The following is a 17,253-nucleotide window of genomic DNA, read 5'->3' as shown; positions in this document are numbered from 1 at the left end:
CGAGCTTCCCAAAATGGTCTGGTATGCCATCACAACAGAGCGCACCTCCACAACCTGTTGTGCCTGACTCAACCCCGCCTACCTATACAACTCCTCAAGGACCACCTCCTTCTCCAAGTATCTCTCCTAATCCTTTTCCACCCAGAAATGTTCCCCCAACCCTTAACCATTCAGGAGCAGTTCCTCTAGGCCACTATCCTTTTGGTCAAATATTGTTTTTATTTTTACCTCCTAGAGTTTATTCTACACCTCTCATGGCTACATTGGTTCTACCTAATATTACCCTAGGGATCTCAGTCTGGTACGTCGATCCCCCCATAAACACTCCACCTAATCAATTGAAACTTTACATCACTTTGACCTTGGTCCAACCAGTTTTTTCTACCCATGTCTTTGCTTCAGTTCCAAAGCAACCTCAACTGGAGCCTACTCTTGTTGCGAAAGCATCTGGTGAGGGGGGAAAACCCCAAAAGAAGGGAACCCAAGACAAGGCTTCCCCAGCAACTCGAGCTCCTCCTAAGCTGCCAAATCCTTTTCCTCCTTATGCTTTGTGTGATGTTGTCAGTCATGCCACTAATAACTATCCTGAACTCCCTCACATTAAATAGGTTGTCACTGATACCTTTCCTAATTCTAACATCCCCGAGGTCCATGTAACCTTGCCTGAGTCAACTAAGAGTATCTTATCATTATGCACAAACCACCCTTGCACTTTGTGTGATAAATATGGCCATTATTCCCATCACTATCCCTGTCTCGATGTCTCCTCTCGTTATTCTATTGCACCTTCTCCAACGAACACATCGTTCTCAACATCAGTAGATATTCCATCTACTAGTCATACGTCTCCCAGCCTTGACGATGCATATGTGAACCTAGTTTCTCATGACGATGCTTCAGGTAGCTCTTCCTCATCGTATGGTATTTCTTCCTCCAATCTGCCCAGCTTCCATTCTGATGAAGACATTATGGAATCCATGACCACCCTTGATTACCCTTGGGATGATATGCACCATCATGCATACTTCCTTCCATAGCAGGCGCATGACCAATATGTTGTGGAGTCCAAAGACTTCATCCATGGTGAGGTCGATTGGTTCAATAACCCCTTAATTCAAACCCACAAATTCAAACCACATACACCTTGTGGCCATTACATTACCACTCAATGTTTGGGTAAGGGGGCATCCATTTTTTAACATCCATGAGAAGTAATTCTCCCCAACCCTCCTAGTGCATCTGCTAGTGTCGACTCTAGTACCATTATTCTTCCCCATTTAGAAGAACCTCTAAAGTCTCATATCACTTCAGATCACTCTCAAGATGATCCACTTACTCATCCCTCCATCTTACCTCAACAACCCAATCCCTTAGTCATTGTTCTTGTTCCACCACCATCTTTTCTAGGTGAGCATCAGTTCATTATCTCTGAAGCCACTCTTTGGTATAATGACACCATGTATGCGAACCCAAAAATTCAGTCCATTTGATTCATATATGTAGTGCCAAATGAGATTGGTAATCCACCATTTCCTTTCTCTAATTGTATCTATCCATTCTTCCCATAAGAAGACAACCATAAACAAATGGCAAACCACATCATCAAAATGTGTTTGGAGTCCACTACTCTAAATACATCTGGTATGCCCATAGAATGCTTCATCTATCCATACAACACTAGGGGCCACATAAGCCCCTACATCTCCTCATCACCATTTGGAGGATCTCATGCCAGTTGGGTCGAGATGCTTGAATCCATAAAGTAATTGGAACACAATGGTGCTCCATAAACTCCTCCTGCTAGGGGGCATCATTCCCACCTTTGCATACGAGATCAGTCCCCTCCATCACATATGATGGGGGTAGTGTCCCATGCTTTGGGGCATGATGGTTTCCCCCTTAGCCACATTCTCACTTGATCAACATAAGTCTCAAACTAGACCCCAATGATCTAGGTATGGTCGATTATCCTCTCATTATTTAGATAGTTTATCCTACCGACCTCTCCGACGAGACATATACACATCGCATATCGTAGATGATTCATACCATACATTGAAATATTATACTCTATGTGATGCCACACTTACCATTTAGTCCCCATGTTTGACTTGGCGGGTAGGGATGATTCTAGACCTTCTCTAGTAGTTCATTCTTGTATTCCTTTCTTCCCTTAATTCTTCACTAGGAACCATCCTTCCAAGAAGCATTAAGGCCATTTTTAGACAAGTAAGGTCATTTACCTACAAGTCACAGATCCAAATTTTGACGGTCAGTTTTTCCACTACGATCTCCACAAGATTTAGGGTCTTCTCCTCCTCTCCAAATTCTCCACAGTTCACTATGCAAATGAATTGGATTTGGAGGCAAAAAGACCTTTTATAGGAAAAACCCTAGTTTTTTTCTTCGTCCATTGCGACTAAACCGTCGCTTTGTTTGAAAAACCGTCAGCACCATTGGAAATATCTCACTAAGTTCTATAATGGGTCTCCCTCTATTTTTGGTAATTTGAAACTTCTCTCGGAAGCCATTTTTTCCATGAGGTATTACTTTGTCGCCTCTTAAAATCAAATCTCTTCATTTGAGCCACCCTTACTCTAGTACCACTTTACCTTTGTGCTGGTTGACTCACGTGTTGAATTTAATCATGAGTAACCATCATTTACTCATGTTTTCATGGTCCCCACCAGACCTCCCCCATGTGGCAGCATCATCGAGTCACCCTTGTTTAGAGCATCCGAGATGTGTCACCCTTGTACTTATGGAGTTTATTCCAAGTCCCCATTGCATCCCGTTACAATGTTTCATTCGTCTTCATGCCACATTTCTTCCATTTTATTCATATTTGACCTCCAGTCCTTCTGCTCTATCTTTGTCGAACCCCCATTTGAGTCATCGACCATCCCCTCCGGAATCGAGTCAGTCGCTACCAGGTCAACCACTTTTATTATGCTCTGACAAGGGAAGTCGTCATTCTGCCATCCATTTTGTTTCCTTCCATCATTATCCCTGGTGTCAGTCCATCAGTCACTCTACTATATTCCCTCGTGCCTTTGTTGAGGATTCCTCATTGCCTTAACTCTAGCGGCTCTCTTCTATCGACCTCAACACATTTATTCCAGAAGAGTAGTCTAGAGGGCGATGTACCTTGGTTCCAGCTTCCATTTTTTTCAGTGCCTCAGATCAAGCAAAGGGACTCATTATTTCCCTTTGACTTGGTTGTTTCTCACATGCTCGACATAAGCTCCTTATCGCATGCTTAGGATTCGTACGCTTGACGGTTTGGTGATCCAGACGATTATCCCAGTGATTCCTAGGTGTGTGTGAGATGTTCCAGATCTCATGAGGGGGTGACCCTTCAGGTAGCCCCCCACATTCCTGGATGACCACAGAGGTTGATCCAGCCCCAAATGCAGTTCCATAGATTTGATGAGTTCGGTTTCCGCCACTTGCATCGCCCACAACATGCATGTCTCCTTCAAATGATCCATTCAAATGTTCAGAGCACTTTCCTATTCAGCTGGGCTTCTTCAGTTGTGATACCCACCCTCCCCATGTCAGCTTGATGGGAATTATATCTCATATACTCAGATGTTATTGTATCTAGTCTTGGCCCATGTTTCTCCAGGCGCATCATGTATAAGGGATCCATTGTATTATATTTTGGCCCATTAATGCCAGTGTATCATGTACTTTGTATCTCAGTCACACATTGTTGGGCTCACCATTATTCTTTGTACACAGTTATCTTGGTGGATATGGGTAGGCCTCCCCCGCCTCATTTGAGATCATATACTACCACATAAAAGGAGACTTCTATGAGTATTGTAGGTCTCGCCCCCTCCATTCTTTGTCCATCCTTGACTTGCTTCGGATTTCTCTCTCTGTGACTCCCCTTTTGGTGTCTCGTGGAAGTGTAATCTACAACGTATTTCGGTCATACGATTTGATCCTAACACTCATACGTGTGGGGGAAATCAGTTATCACCAAAAAATGATCACCTAGCCATTTCTAACAAGGTGGGTCGAAATACACCATGTAGATTTAATTTTACCGTAGTAAAATTGCTTTCACTATGGAAAATAATTTAGTAAACCACTTTTATTAAATTATTTTCTGATTTAAATCCAAAAACCTCATGATAATAATTAGATAAATCATTATTTATTTAATTTTCTCCAGGAATTATTATTAAATCATTATTTAATATTTATTCCTTGTCACATTTGACTAAATCCCTTAGGAATATTTAAATAAATAATTATTTATTTGAATTTCCTTATTTCTGTTATTAGAATAATTATTTAATCACTATTTAATAATTATTTTGATTTCACACCTTTCTTGTTTCCCACAAAATAATCAATAAATCATTTTATTTGTTAAGTATTTCTAAATAAAGGTATTTAACCAATTTAAATACTTTTTCCCTCTCCAATAAATATAATAAAGTATTCCAGGTAGTTAGATCTAAATTTGGTCAATAATATTTTATTATTCTCCATTTTTCGAGATTAATTCCATACTTTGTCATATAAGGAGGCTTCTTTATTCATTCTTTATCATGATCATTATCATCGTCAACATTATCGTTATTTTTCTTGAGCTCCCATTTGAGTTCTCCACTTTTGTTTAGGTTTTTCACACATTGAGAGAGGGAATCTGTTTCTGAAGCATCAAGGATATCAAAGGACCCATCCCACGGAGGGGGACTTACAGACCAATCTGTAGATCTCCTTCACCAAGTGTTATCAATAAAATATTTATTCATTTAAAATAGTCTTTCCAATTGGGTTATTATACTGGATACTTTATATTGTTGCTTTCTATTTTGGATCTTGTCTTCTTTTACTGTGGGTTTTCTATTTTTGTTGTAGATCTAGAACGACAGCAACCATCAACTTATTGTTAGGGTCATTTGTCACCTAGTGACTTAAGTGAAGTATTTTTGGTACACCTTCCAAGGATTTTCACACTAACAGTCATTATGAATACCTCCCTAGCTAAGAAGGAGTGTTGGAGTTTTGTAGCTTCAGTTGGTCTTCATAATTTATATTAGCCCTCCAAAACTAACAAAAACAAATTGTACTTCAAGTTGGCTTCATAAGAAGAAAAATTGAACTTCAAAAACAAGAATTTTGCCTCCAAAATGTGTTAGAAAATTATATATTACGGAGCAATGGAACACATAGAATATTGCAGAAATATAAACACAGAAAACGCATAAAACAAGAGAGACACAGATATACGTGGTTCGCCCAGTTTGGGCTACGCCCACGGAGAAACAACCAGTCCTTCCTTTTATATTATCCAGCAAACTGAAGAGAAACAACATACAGCAGATCCGATGTAACACCCTCTTTGCTCTCAATCTCCTCTCTCTTCCTCACTCACAATACAGATATACATAGACGCAATACAATTCCCTCATATATAGTGAGGGGTTGCCTTCTAGGGAAAAAAACCATAAATTAAAAATAACTTCTACCGTCAGATCATCTGCCTAATGAATGACCCAGATTGACTAGAAATTACTAGACTTTTACAAGGCAATTTTACATCTATTTTTACCTTCGGGGGTGCTACCCCCGAACCCCCGCCCGGGGACCACTGGTGGGGACAAGTCCCCCCCCCGCATGGAGGGGTGTACAGTCTTCTTGGGGTATACATCCGGCTGAAACCTTTGAATACAGAAGATAATCAGGCTCCACACCCAACAATCTCCCACTTGGAGACTGATTATAGCAACTCCACCACTGCTTCATTTGCTAGACAATAACTCCACTTTGGACTTGGTTGTTTCTCATCTTCTTCATCATACTTGAAGACCAATTGAAACTGAGCAGATTCTCAGTTTCTCCCTGGTTACAACTTTTGTTAACATATCTGCAGGATTCTGGCTAGTGTGTATCTTTTCCAGCTTCAACTGTCCATCTTCCAATGCTGACCATATGAAATGGTACTTGAACTGTATATGTTTAACCTTGGAATGAAATGCAGAGTTCTTTGCAATATGTATGGCACTCTGGCTGTCACTGTATAACCTGCCCAACTCCTGCTTCTTGCCCAATTCATCCAAAAACCTTTGTAACCAAATCATTTCTTTACTAGCCTCTGTAGCAGCAACATACTCTACTTCTGTTGTTGAAAGTGCAACAACACTTTGGATTTTTGAAACCCAACTGATAGATGTTCCACCTACAGTAAACACATACCCTGTTGTGCTCCTCTTGTTATCTCTATCACCTGCCATATCTGCATCAACATATCCCTGTAGAGCAATGTTTGAACCACCAAAGCATAATGCTTGATTTGTGGTACCTCTCAGATACCTGAGAATCCACTTCACTGCTATCCAATTTTATTTTCCTGGATTGTTCATGTACCTGCTTACAACTCCCACTGCATGTGCAATATCAGGCCTTGTGCAGACCATTGCATACATTAAGCTTCCAACTATTGATGCATATGGAACTTTAGACATATGAGCCATTTATTCCTGAGTCTTGGGACACGCCTCCTTACTTAATTTGAAATGGCTAGCCAAAGGTATACTAACTGGTTTTGCATTCTGCATATTAAACCTTTTCAACACCTTTTCTATGTACTCACTTTGAGACAATGTTAATTTGTGATTCTTCATGTCTCTAGTTATTCTCATACCAAGGATTTGTTTTGCAACACCCAAATCCTTCATTGCAAATGAGTTTGCCAATTTCCTTTTGAGCACATTTATTTCCTGCATGTTAGAACCTGCAACAAGCATGTCATCTACATACAATAACAATATAATATAGCTGCCATCATTTTGCCTTTTGAGATAAACACAATGATCAGAGTGACATCTAGTATAACCTTTTTCAGACATAAACCTGTCAAATTTTAGATACCATTGCCTTGGAGCCTGTTTTAAGCCATACAAGCTCTTCTTCAACCTGCACACGAGTTTCTCCTTCCCTTTTACCTCATATCCTTGTGGCTGCTGCGCATATATCTCTTCCTCCAAATCCCCATGGAGAAAGGTTGTCTTTACATCTAATTGCTCAAGATGCAAATCTTCAGTTGCTACTAGACTTAAAATAGTTATGATTGAAGTCATTTTAACAACAGGAGAAAATATTTCATCAAAATCAATACCTTTCTTCTGTGCAAACCCCTTCACTACAAGTTTAGCTTTGTACCTCTGTTTTCCTCCATCTTCTTCCTTCAGCCTGTAAACCCATTTATTCTATAATGTTGTTTTACCTGCAGGCAACCTGACTAAGTCCCAAGTCTGGTTATGTGCTAAGAAGTCCATATCTTCTTTCATGGCTTGCTCCCACTTCTTCCTGGTTTCTACTTGCACTGCTTCTTCATAACATTCTGGTTCACCAGAATCAGTCAACAATACATCATATAATGAAGGAGAGTATCGTTTAGGGGGTCTACTTATCCTGGTAGATCTTCTAACACCACTTTCAGGTGTTTGAAGTGCTTGTTGCTGTTGTGGTTATTGTTTTGGCTGTTGATCATTATGATTTTCAGTCACCATCACTTTTCCTGTGATATTGTCAAGCACTGTGTATTCTCTCTTTTCCTTTTCTTGTTTCTTTTCCTGCAACTGATTCTTATACAAGACCTTTTCATTGAATATTACATCTCTGCTCCTAATGATTTTGTGATTTTCATAATCATATAAGCGATAACCAAAATCATTAACACCATATCCAATAAAGGTACATTTCTTTGATTTTGCCTCAAGCTTTGTTCTATTTTCTTTGTTAATGTGGACAAAAGCTTCGCAACCAAAAGTCTTTAAAAATGAGTAGTTTACCTTTTTACCTGTCCATGCCTCCTCTGGAATACCACCATCCAAGGAACTTGAAGGCCCTCTGTTTATTAGATAAACAGCAGTATCTACAACATCTGCCCAAAATTTTAAAGACAATCCTGCATGCAATCTCATGCACCTTGCATGCTCCATGATTGTCCTGTTCATCCTTTCTGACACACCATTTTCCAGTGGTGTTCCTGGAACTGTCTTCTCTCTGCGAATTCCATTCTCTGAATAGTACCTATCAAACTCTTTGCTGCAATATTCACCTCCATTATTTGATCTGAGACACTTCAACCTTTTCCCTGTCTCATTTTCAACCAAAGCTTTCCATTTCTTGAAAGTATTAAATACATCAGATTTATTTTGAATACAATAAATCCAGGTTTTTCTGGTTGCATCATCAATAAAAGTAACATAATAATGAGAGCCACCAAGAGATGATACCTGAGTAGGTCCCCATACATCTGTATGCACAAGCTCTAATTTTTCACTCTTCTTTTCTTTCCCAACTCTAAGGAATCTGACTCTCTTCTGTTTTCCATAAACACAATTCTCATAGAATTTTAAATCAACATGCTTCAAACCTGGCAACAAATTTCTTGAGTGAAGAATCTGCATCCCCTTCTCACTCATGTGTCCGAGCCTGTGAAGCCACAATGTTGTATCTTCTCCTGTAGAGGTTAAAGCATTAATAGAATTAGAAATACCATTTCATAAATACAATGTACCAACCTTTTCTCCTTTCGCTATTACCAGGGATCCTTTAGTGACCTTCCAGGTTTTATCTGTGAAAGTAGTTACACAACCTTCACCTCCAAACTACCCTGTTGAAATCAAATTTTTCTTCAGATCTGGAACATGCCTTACCTTCTTCAATAGCCACTTATCTCCATTTTGCTATTTTATGAAAACTGTACCCATTCCAACGATTTTACAGGGTTTATCATCACCCAATCGAACTTGTCCAAAATCTCCTTGAACATAATCATGAAAATGTTTCTTATCAGGTGTGGCATGGAATGAGGCCCCTGAATCTATCACCCAGGCATCAATAATATTTTCTAATGAAAGAATCAAAGCATCTTGCAACACATCACATGTTACATTCGCTTCATGATTAGTTTCTTGTTGCGCATATCCTTCTTTTCCCTTCCGAGACTTGCAGTCTTTCTTTAATTTCTTCCCACATTTCCAACACACTATCCCCGATCTGGACTTGGATCTGCCTTTTCTTGACTTACTGTGATATCCTGGGCTCTTTCCTCTTTCCATTTTTCTTCCCCTAGTCTCTGTAGTCAAAGCATTACCTGATGTCTCACCGGAGCTTTTCCGTCGCATTTCCTCGCTAAGGATTGCACCAACAACATCATCAAACTTTAAAGTACTAGATCCAGAGACAGAGTTACTAATGGCCATAACTAAACCATTCCAACTTTCTGGCAATGAGCATAGAAATAACAGAGCCCTAACTTCATCATCAAAATTTACCCCTACAGAACTTAACTGACTTGTAACTGTATTAAAATCATTTAAATGATCTGCAACAAATCCACCTTCTGACATCTTCATATTAAATAAACGCTTCATAAGAAATACCTTATTTTAGGCCGAGGGTTTTTCATATAGTTTGGCCAATGCCGACATTAAACCCTGTGTTGTCATTTCCTTTGAAATATTAAACGCTACCGACGCCGCTAGGCACAGCCGTATTGTTCCAAGTGCCTTTCTGTCCAGAATATCCCATTTTGTGTCTATCATACTCGTCGGCTTCTTTGTCTTTCCGCTCAATGGTAGGTACAGATCTCTCTGATACAAATAATCTTCCATCTACATCTTCCACAGCTGGTAGTTTTGGCTGTTGAATTTTTCGACCCTAAACCTACCATCTTCCGCCATTGCTCCCACTCGAACCAGGAACCCTTCTCTCCTGCGAGTTTATCAGCCAAATAGACCTTCGGCTCTGATACCAGTTGTTAGAAAATTATATATTACATAGCAATGGAACACATAAAATATTACAGAAATATAAACACAGAAAACGCATAAAACAAGAGAGACACAGATATACGTGGTTCACCCAGTTTGGGCTACGTCCATGAAGAAACAACCAGTCCTTCCTTTTATATTATCCAGCTAACTGAAGAGACACAACCAACAACAGATCCGCTGTAACACCCTCTTTACTCTCAATCTCCTCTCTCTTCCTCACTCATAATATAGATATACATAGATGCAATACAATTCCCTCATATATAGTGAGGGGTTGCCTTCTAGGGAAAAAAACCCTAAATTAAACATAACTTCTACCGTCAAATCATCCGCCTAATGAACGGCCCAGATTGACTAGAAATTACTAGACTTTTACAAGGCAATTTTACATCTATTTTTAGCTTCGGGGGCGTTGCCCCCAAACCCCTGTCGGGGGACTGCTGGCCCCTGGACCCCCGCGGGGGGGACACCCCCCCCCCGCATGGAGGGGTGTACAGTCTTCCTGGGGTATACATCTGGTTGAAACCTTTGAATACAGAAGATAATCAGGCTCCACACCCAACAAAATGTAAAGCTGGCTCCTCCATTTGTCAAGTCGACCCCAGTGAAGGGCACACCCATTTGGGCTCTTGAAATTCCTGTATATATGCCATTCATCCTCCTCAACAAAGAAAGGAATTCAAATCACTATTGTGACAGAATTTAGACCAATCTAAGGCAGAATTTCGAGCTAATCTGAGGATTAATCTAGGGCTGGAAAGAGGATAAATTTGAGCCTAATCTAGGGCTTGAAAGAAGGACGAATTTTCTAAAACTCAAATTGATCAAATTTCTAAGACTACGCTTATGTTGGTTGATCGAGTGATGAGCACCAATATTGCAGCAAGAATGTTGCAACTCTTGCGCTACCAGCTTTACTTTATCAACCTGGGGTTCGTACAAACTTGGAGGTGACAGTGTTGTATACACAAGTAAAAGTGATGGTTCCGCCTTTTTTCACTGTTTAGCTGGCGAGAGACCACTAGGGTTTGCAAGCCAGAATTCTATGGATTCAGAAGAAGCATGGTTCCTTGATGAAAGAAATATAAATATACTCTAAAAGAGAGTTGATCTACTGCAATAATGAAAAGGAATGAAATTCAATGCGAAGGCACACCATTTCCTAATTAACTGCTAAGAGCTATGCTTTGTAATAATGCTAAATTAACATGAAAAAAATGCTACTGTCCCAAGCATGGAAGTTAAAAACATAAAACATCACTATTATACATGTAAAGGACTGTAATGAATATGTTTTGTCTTTTTATGCTTTTCATGAAAAATCAAGTGTTCAAGCTAACCTCTTTTGGTGATGTGGTAGGTGGCTTAGGGATGCTGGTGGATGGCTAGAAGGTTCAGGAGATGGTTGGAAGGTTTGGGAGACCCTTGGGTGACCTTGGGAGGCTTCCTAAAGGTTTTCCCTCAGTTCGGCCTCAAAACAGGCCACTACAAGTAAACCTACAGGATTCCATGTATTTCTATAGGATACAGCCGTGAGCAAAAAGATGGGTGTTGGAGGTGATGGAAGGCTTAGGTAAGGTGGTTGATGGGTGGAATGGAGTGATAAAAGGCCTAAGATCACTCAGAACCCAAAACCAAGTTTAGGAGATGGTTGGATTCGCTCAAAATGCTTGGGGAAATTTCTATGTAAAATGATGAAATTGGTGAAGGTTTTGATGAAAACAAGGAATGCCTATGGGTGGATGAAATTGGAAGGTGGTTGTTGGCTATGAGATTTCTTTCTACTTCTGAAGCACCTGCTCTGCATCAAACATGTGTAATTTCCAAAAAGTCATGTAAACAAGAAGAATTCTCATGAGCTAGAAAAGCATAATTTAATGAACTAACTGTCTACCTTATGCGCGAGGGAATTGTTGAAATAAAATAAAATCATGGATGAGATCTACTGCAAGAACGAAGATAGAAGAGATGGAAATTAAATCCTACACTTGCAAAAATGATCAAATGCTAGTTTAAGTACAACAAAATCTAAATCTTATGAAAGAAATGAAAATCTGTCTTTTTGGGGCTGCATAAGAGTCTTTTCCTCAATCATGATCCCAGAAGGAAGAAGTGAGGCCAGGACACCTACTGATATCTTTTTGGTGCTTCTTTTATCCCTTCTAACGTGCTACTAAAGTAAGGCAAAAATGGAAGCAAACTAATAAACAATTAAACAAACCTACACTACTTGCAATGAAATACTTCTAAAGACAGTTTATCCATGAATCCATGAAACTAAGCTAAGCATACAGATATAAGAAGAGGAGCCTTTGTTGCTAGGCTTGGGCCCTAACCCAAGAGCTTCAACCCTTTGAGTTAACTCAGTACTGGATCAATAAAAAGCTCATTCTTGTTACCAAAACAAGAAATTACATCAAAAGTCTTCCACAAGTCTGGAGCTTGAAAATAACTAGTGCTTTTGCAATAAAAATTTGAATCCTAATGAGGCTCTAGGCCTCTCTACTTATACAAATGAATTCCCCAATGACTTCCTTAAATTTAGGGAGGCTCAGCTCCCAAATTTGAGATGAACTAAATCTTTGTCTATCACTTGCTCGGTTGCCTTCTAATCTTCATGACTTGGTTGCTTGCACTTCGAGCTGGTGTGATTAATGGAGGAATATTCAAGTGGAGGAGGAGTAAATGAGGAGGATTTACCTCCTACAATCTCTCTCCCTTGTCCCATTCGAGTTTCAAACCTTAGTCTTGCCAAAATTCCTTGATTTTCTCTTCCAAACCTGCATTCAATGCATATTAGTCCACTAGGCATAATATCTCACTTTAACTCATCTCATTAAACAAAATATAATCAAAACATGTAATAAGTTGTGAGAAGAGTTGGTTTGACTAAGCTAGGAGGTGAATTAAGGCCCATATAATTACCCAATGATGAGGCTCATCATCACCCCCTACTGAAAGTGTTGCTCATCCTCTAAGCAACTCAATCAATATCCATGTCTTTCATAGCTCTAGTGGCCTCCCTGACATCCCATGCCTCTGTTGTGGTTTCCTCTTCTTGTTCATAGAAACATGCTTTCTTTTCTACCTCCTCCCACTGCCTCCTTTCTTCTTCTTCCTTCCTTCTAGCATTCCTAAGAACAGTGGTGGACTGAGTCTCAAGCCAATCCAATTGACTTTGAGCCTTTGCATAGATTGCTTGTACATGGGTGTCTTGTTCAATGCTTCTCTCATTCTTTGAGGAGAGTGGTACTATCTTATATTTAAATTGTATGGCAATGTGTTCCATCTCCTCAGGTAAGCTTACATGTTGTTATCCCCTAACAACCTGATCATGTCTTAAAAATGTGAAATTTCTTTCTCTTGGGGAGTAAGATACCTGGGTGCAAGCTGAGGATCATTTGCAATTAAAGTATGTGTACTGATGAGGGCCATTGGATTGGACTGCTCAGCTCTGATCACAAGAGCTCTGTTTGTTCTCTTGCCAATATCTTCTTCATTTCTACAGCCCTTTATTCCTCATGGTTCATCCATGATGCCAAAGCCATCAACTGTAAATCTCCTAGCTTGGCATTAGGGTCCCATACATTCATGTATGTTAAGGCCATGTTATGCAAATAAAACTCAGACATCTTGGCCCTATCTTCCAATGTACTTTGATCACAAAGATCAATGAACTGTATAGAATCCTGAAATGGCATAGTGCATCTCTGTGCTAGGATCTTGATTTGGAATTGTAGCCATTGTTCCTTAAGGTATAGGGCATATGATTTAGCTGGCATCCTGCACTAGATTGCTTCCAAAGAGATACTGGCCATGGATGCTAATTGATTCTCTCTTTCTTGTAATTGTCCTCTCAACCATGCATTTTTTGTCTCCAACTGATTTCTCAATATGGCCTCTCTGTCTCTCAAGCTACTTAGTTCTATGCCCATCTCCTTGAGCTTCTCCTCCATGTGACCAATGTCATATGTGAAGGATTTGATATCCTCCTATGTCTGCATGTCTCTAAAAATTTCCCATTGGATAGGAATTTTGAGGTTGTGGAGGGCATCTTCTATGATTATTCTAATTAACCCATGTTGGGCTAATTGTTGGTGGTTTCCCTCTTGCACCTTTATGCTTGTGTCTATCAGTGATTGCAGAAGCAAATATGGTATGTTGAGCCTCTAGTGAGGAGATGTTTCTGCTCCAAACCTCAATTCTTTAAGAAGCCTAAAGTGATACCCATAAACCACACTATACCTACCATCACATGATATGTGTTTGATAAGGTGGTAGCTCACCTCATTCTAGGGATATGGTAGGCTTGCTCTCCTTACTCCATTTTTTTCCTCAGTGGGCTCTTCTCCCTCTAAAAAGAACTTCTTCTTGGAAATCTGGCTATCTCCCTTGTCTTCCTTTCTCCCGGGAACTCCTAGGGGAAGTGTGGTAATTCTGCTTATGAGTTCAAGGGTGAGCTCTATGGAGAGTCCTCTCACCACAATAGTGGCATGGACTCTGGTCAGTGGAATGAGGCAGAGAGAAAAATATAAGGCCACTTCATCATCATACCCTCTTAGTTTTTCAAAATACCCCATCCAATTATGCCTTGTGAATATTTTTAACACCTGAGGGTGTTGGTGTATTCTCACAGTGTTAATGGGCTCCCTTCCATTAAACCCCCCTGTCATTTTGTTGGTGAATTTTGAGGAGCTGAGATGGTTGATACAATTTTTAAATGCAAAAGTCAATAACTGAAAGAACTGTGGAGACAATTCCTTGCACAGATGCCAAATTCACCCAATACCAGGGGATTTCCTGTTCAATCTCTTTGAAAAAGGGAAGTAATTATAGAGCCTACCTCCTCATAGTGTTTTTTGTAGCCAACCCCCATGTTTTCCCCTCTGAAACTCCTCTTGGCCAATCCTGTAGACTGTCTGTCTGTATCCTGTAGGATTCCTGTGCGATCCTGTAGGATTTCCTGTGCATTCCTGTAGGAAGTCCTGCGCATGAGACAGATCGAATTTTCCTCTTCTGTAGGTTGCATGGGTATGAGAGTGACTTTTCTAGAGTGATCATCGAGGAAATGAATGCATGAGTGCATGGGGATCAATGATTATTTCCTCTTATGGCCGAGTTATGTGAGGTGGTGTGCTGGTAGCGGAGGTACGTTTCTATTTTTGGATCGTTGGTCCCCACTACCACCTCATCATTCCCTCTCCTCATAATCAACTCTCAGTTCATGCCTCCTTAGGCTTAACTGCTTTTGTCCTTCTCCTCTCTTTCTTTGACTTGACTATTTCCACGTGTGGGAGGACCAACTATTTTGTCTTCGTCAACTGAACGAAGGTGGCCAAGTTAACTGGCCACCTTTCTCTTATAAACCAACTTACTCGTAACCTTTACATCTTTTGACTACATTATGCAAATGAGAGAGTGAGCGAGATACTTACCTGTGGTGCTAATACCTTCCTGTAGTTGTTGAAGACCGGAGGTGCTTGTGTGTGTTCACTGTATGCTATTTTTTCTTCCTTTTTTTACTGCTCTCTGATGATTCCTTTGATGTGGAGGTACTTGGTGTTGAAGATGATGGTGCTGCTATTGCTCTGGAGCTCCTTCTACTCTTGGATCTTCATGCTAGAAGCTTGCTACAATCATGATTTGTATTCTGTGGGATAGGCTACTACAAGATTTCCTACAGGATGTCCTGTAGCTGCTTCTCCCTCAGAATTTCTAATCATTTCTTTTGCTGGGATTTTGAGGATGATGACATGGATTGAGAGGAAGACTAGGAGTGTGGAGAATGAGAAATACCCAGGTGTTTTTCCCTTATGCTCTATGTTTCATTTTCTTTTTCTCTATGTGTTTTCTCTTGAAGACTGTGAATATATATATATATATATATATATATATATATATATATATATATATATAGATATATATATATAAACTGATTTTTTTATGGTGAATCCAAGGGCGATCAAGGTGGAGAAAGGTATGGTAATGAAGTGGTGATGTAGGGATGTAATTTTTTTTGACATGGCAGGTCATTGTCTCGCCCTAGGGTCACTTCCTGTAGGATTACCGAGCCACTGTAATTCCTACAGGATCATCGTGTAGGTTTTCAGGGGATCATGTAGAAAACACAGTCCCCTTGTAAACTGAAGCAAATGATAGAAAAAAAAAAAAGAAATGAATGGTGGAGTGATGAATGACAATGGTTGGAAAAATAAAAATGTGAGTGAAATAGGTCCCTTTTTTATCTTCCTTTGTTCTCTAATCATCCTCCTGCTGACCTGCAAACATAAATTTTTCATGATTTTTTATTTTTTTTAAACAACTAGGCTGCCTCTGAGAGGTTTTCATCCTAGCTGTTTTCCCTGGGCGCCTTAAGAAAGGTTTTCATCCTAGCTGTTTTCCTTGGGTGCCTCAAGAGAGGTTTTCACCTAGGGATATTTTTATTTCTTTTTTTTTGTTTTTTGACACCATTGGGCTGCCCCAAGAGGTTTTCAACCCAATAGTGGGAATCAGGCGCCTCATGGAGGTTTTCACCTGAGTCCTTATTTTTATTTATCTTTTTTTCTCAGAGTGATTTGATGAGGCAGGAGCTGAAACTTGCTCCACCACCATCATTGTTTTATTGATACCATCAATGAACTCTTGCTTTGACAATGGTCTTTTGTAAACTTTCAATCGGTGTCCATTAACAAGTAAAGGAATGACCTCTTCATCTATGGTTCTGATCTGCACTGAACCATTATCATGACATCTTTCTATAACATAAGGTCCTAGCCATCTTATCCTTAACTTGCCCTTAAAGTCTTTATATTTGGAATCATATAACAAGGCCCAATCACCTTCTTGAAATTGCTTATCCTTGATGTTCTTATCATGCCAGATCTTCCTCTGAAGTTGGGTTACCTCTGTGTGTAGGAGGGCATGCATTCTGAACTCATCTAAACCATTCAACTGAAGCAATCTCTATTTTTGTGCACTATTGAGATCTAGATCTAGTTGGGCTGCCATCCTTAATGTGTTATACTCAAACTCAATGGACAACAAGGCCTTTTTCCCATAGACCATCTCATAGGGTGTGAATCCAGTGGTGGTATTCCAAGTGGTATTATAGGCCCAAGTGGCCTCAACTAGTCTATCTGCCCAATCTTTCCTACTGCTACTCACCACTTTGGTCAAGATGCTCTCCAGCACTATGTTGGTCACCTCCACCTGCCCATTAGCTTGTGGGTGATAGGGAGTGGAGGTCCTATGCTTGATCTTGTACTGGGTGAGCAAGTCTTCAATCATGTTGGAGGTACATTGGCTGCCTTGATCAATGACCAGTTCTCTAGGGTACCCAAATTTGTAAAATACATTCTCCCTTAAGAACTCAGCCACCTTCTCCTCTGTTGTTGCCTTAATTTCCTTAGTTTCATCCCACTTAGTCAGATAGTCAGTGCACACAATT

Source organism: Pinus tabuliformis, chromosome 2_2 (genome assembly GCF_031772625.1).
Source record: "Pinus tabuliformis cultivar Carrire ecotype Pingquan chromosome 2_2, CPIR1, whole genome shotgun sequence".
Lineage (NCBI taxonomy): Eukaryota > Viridiplantae > Streptophyta > Pinopsida > Pinales > Pinaceae > Pinus > Pinus tabuliformis.
Note: the sequence above shows the minus strand (reverse complement) of the source record.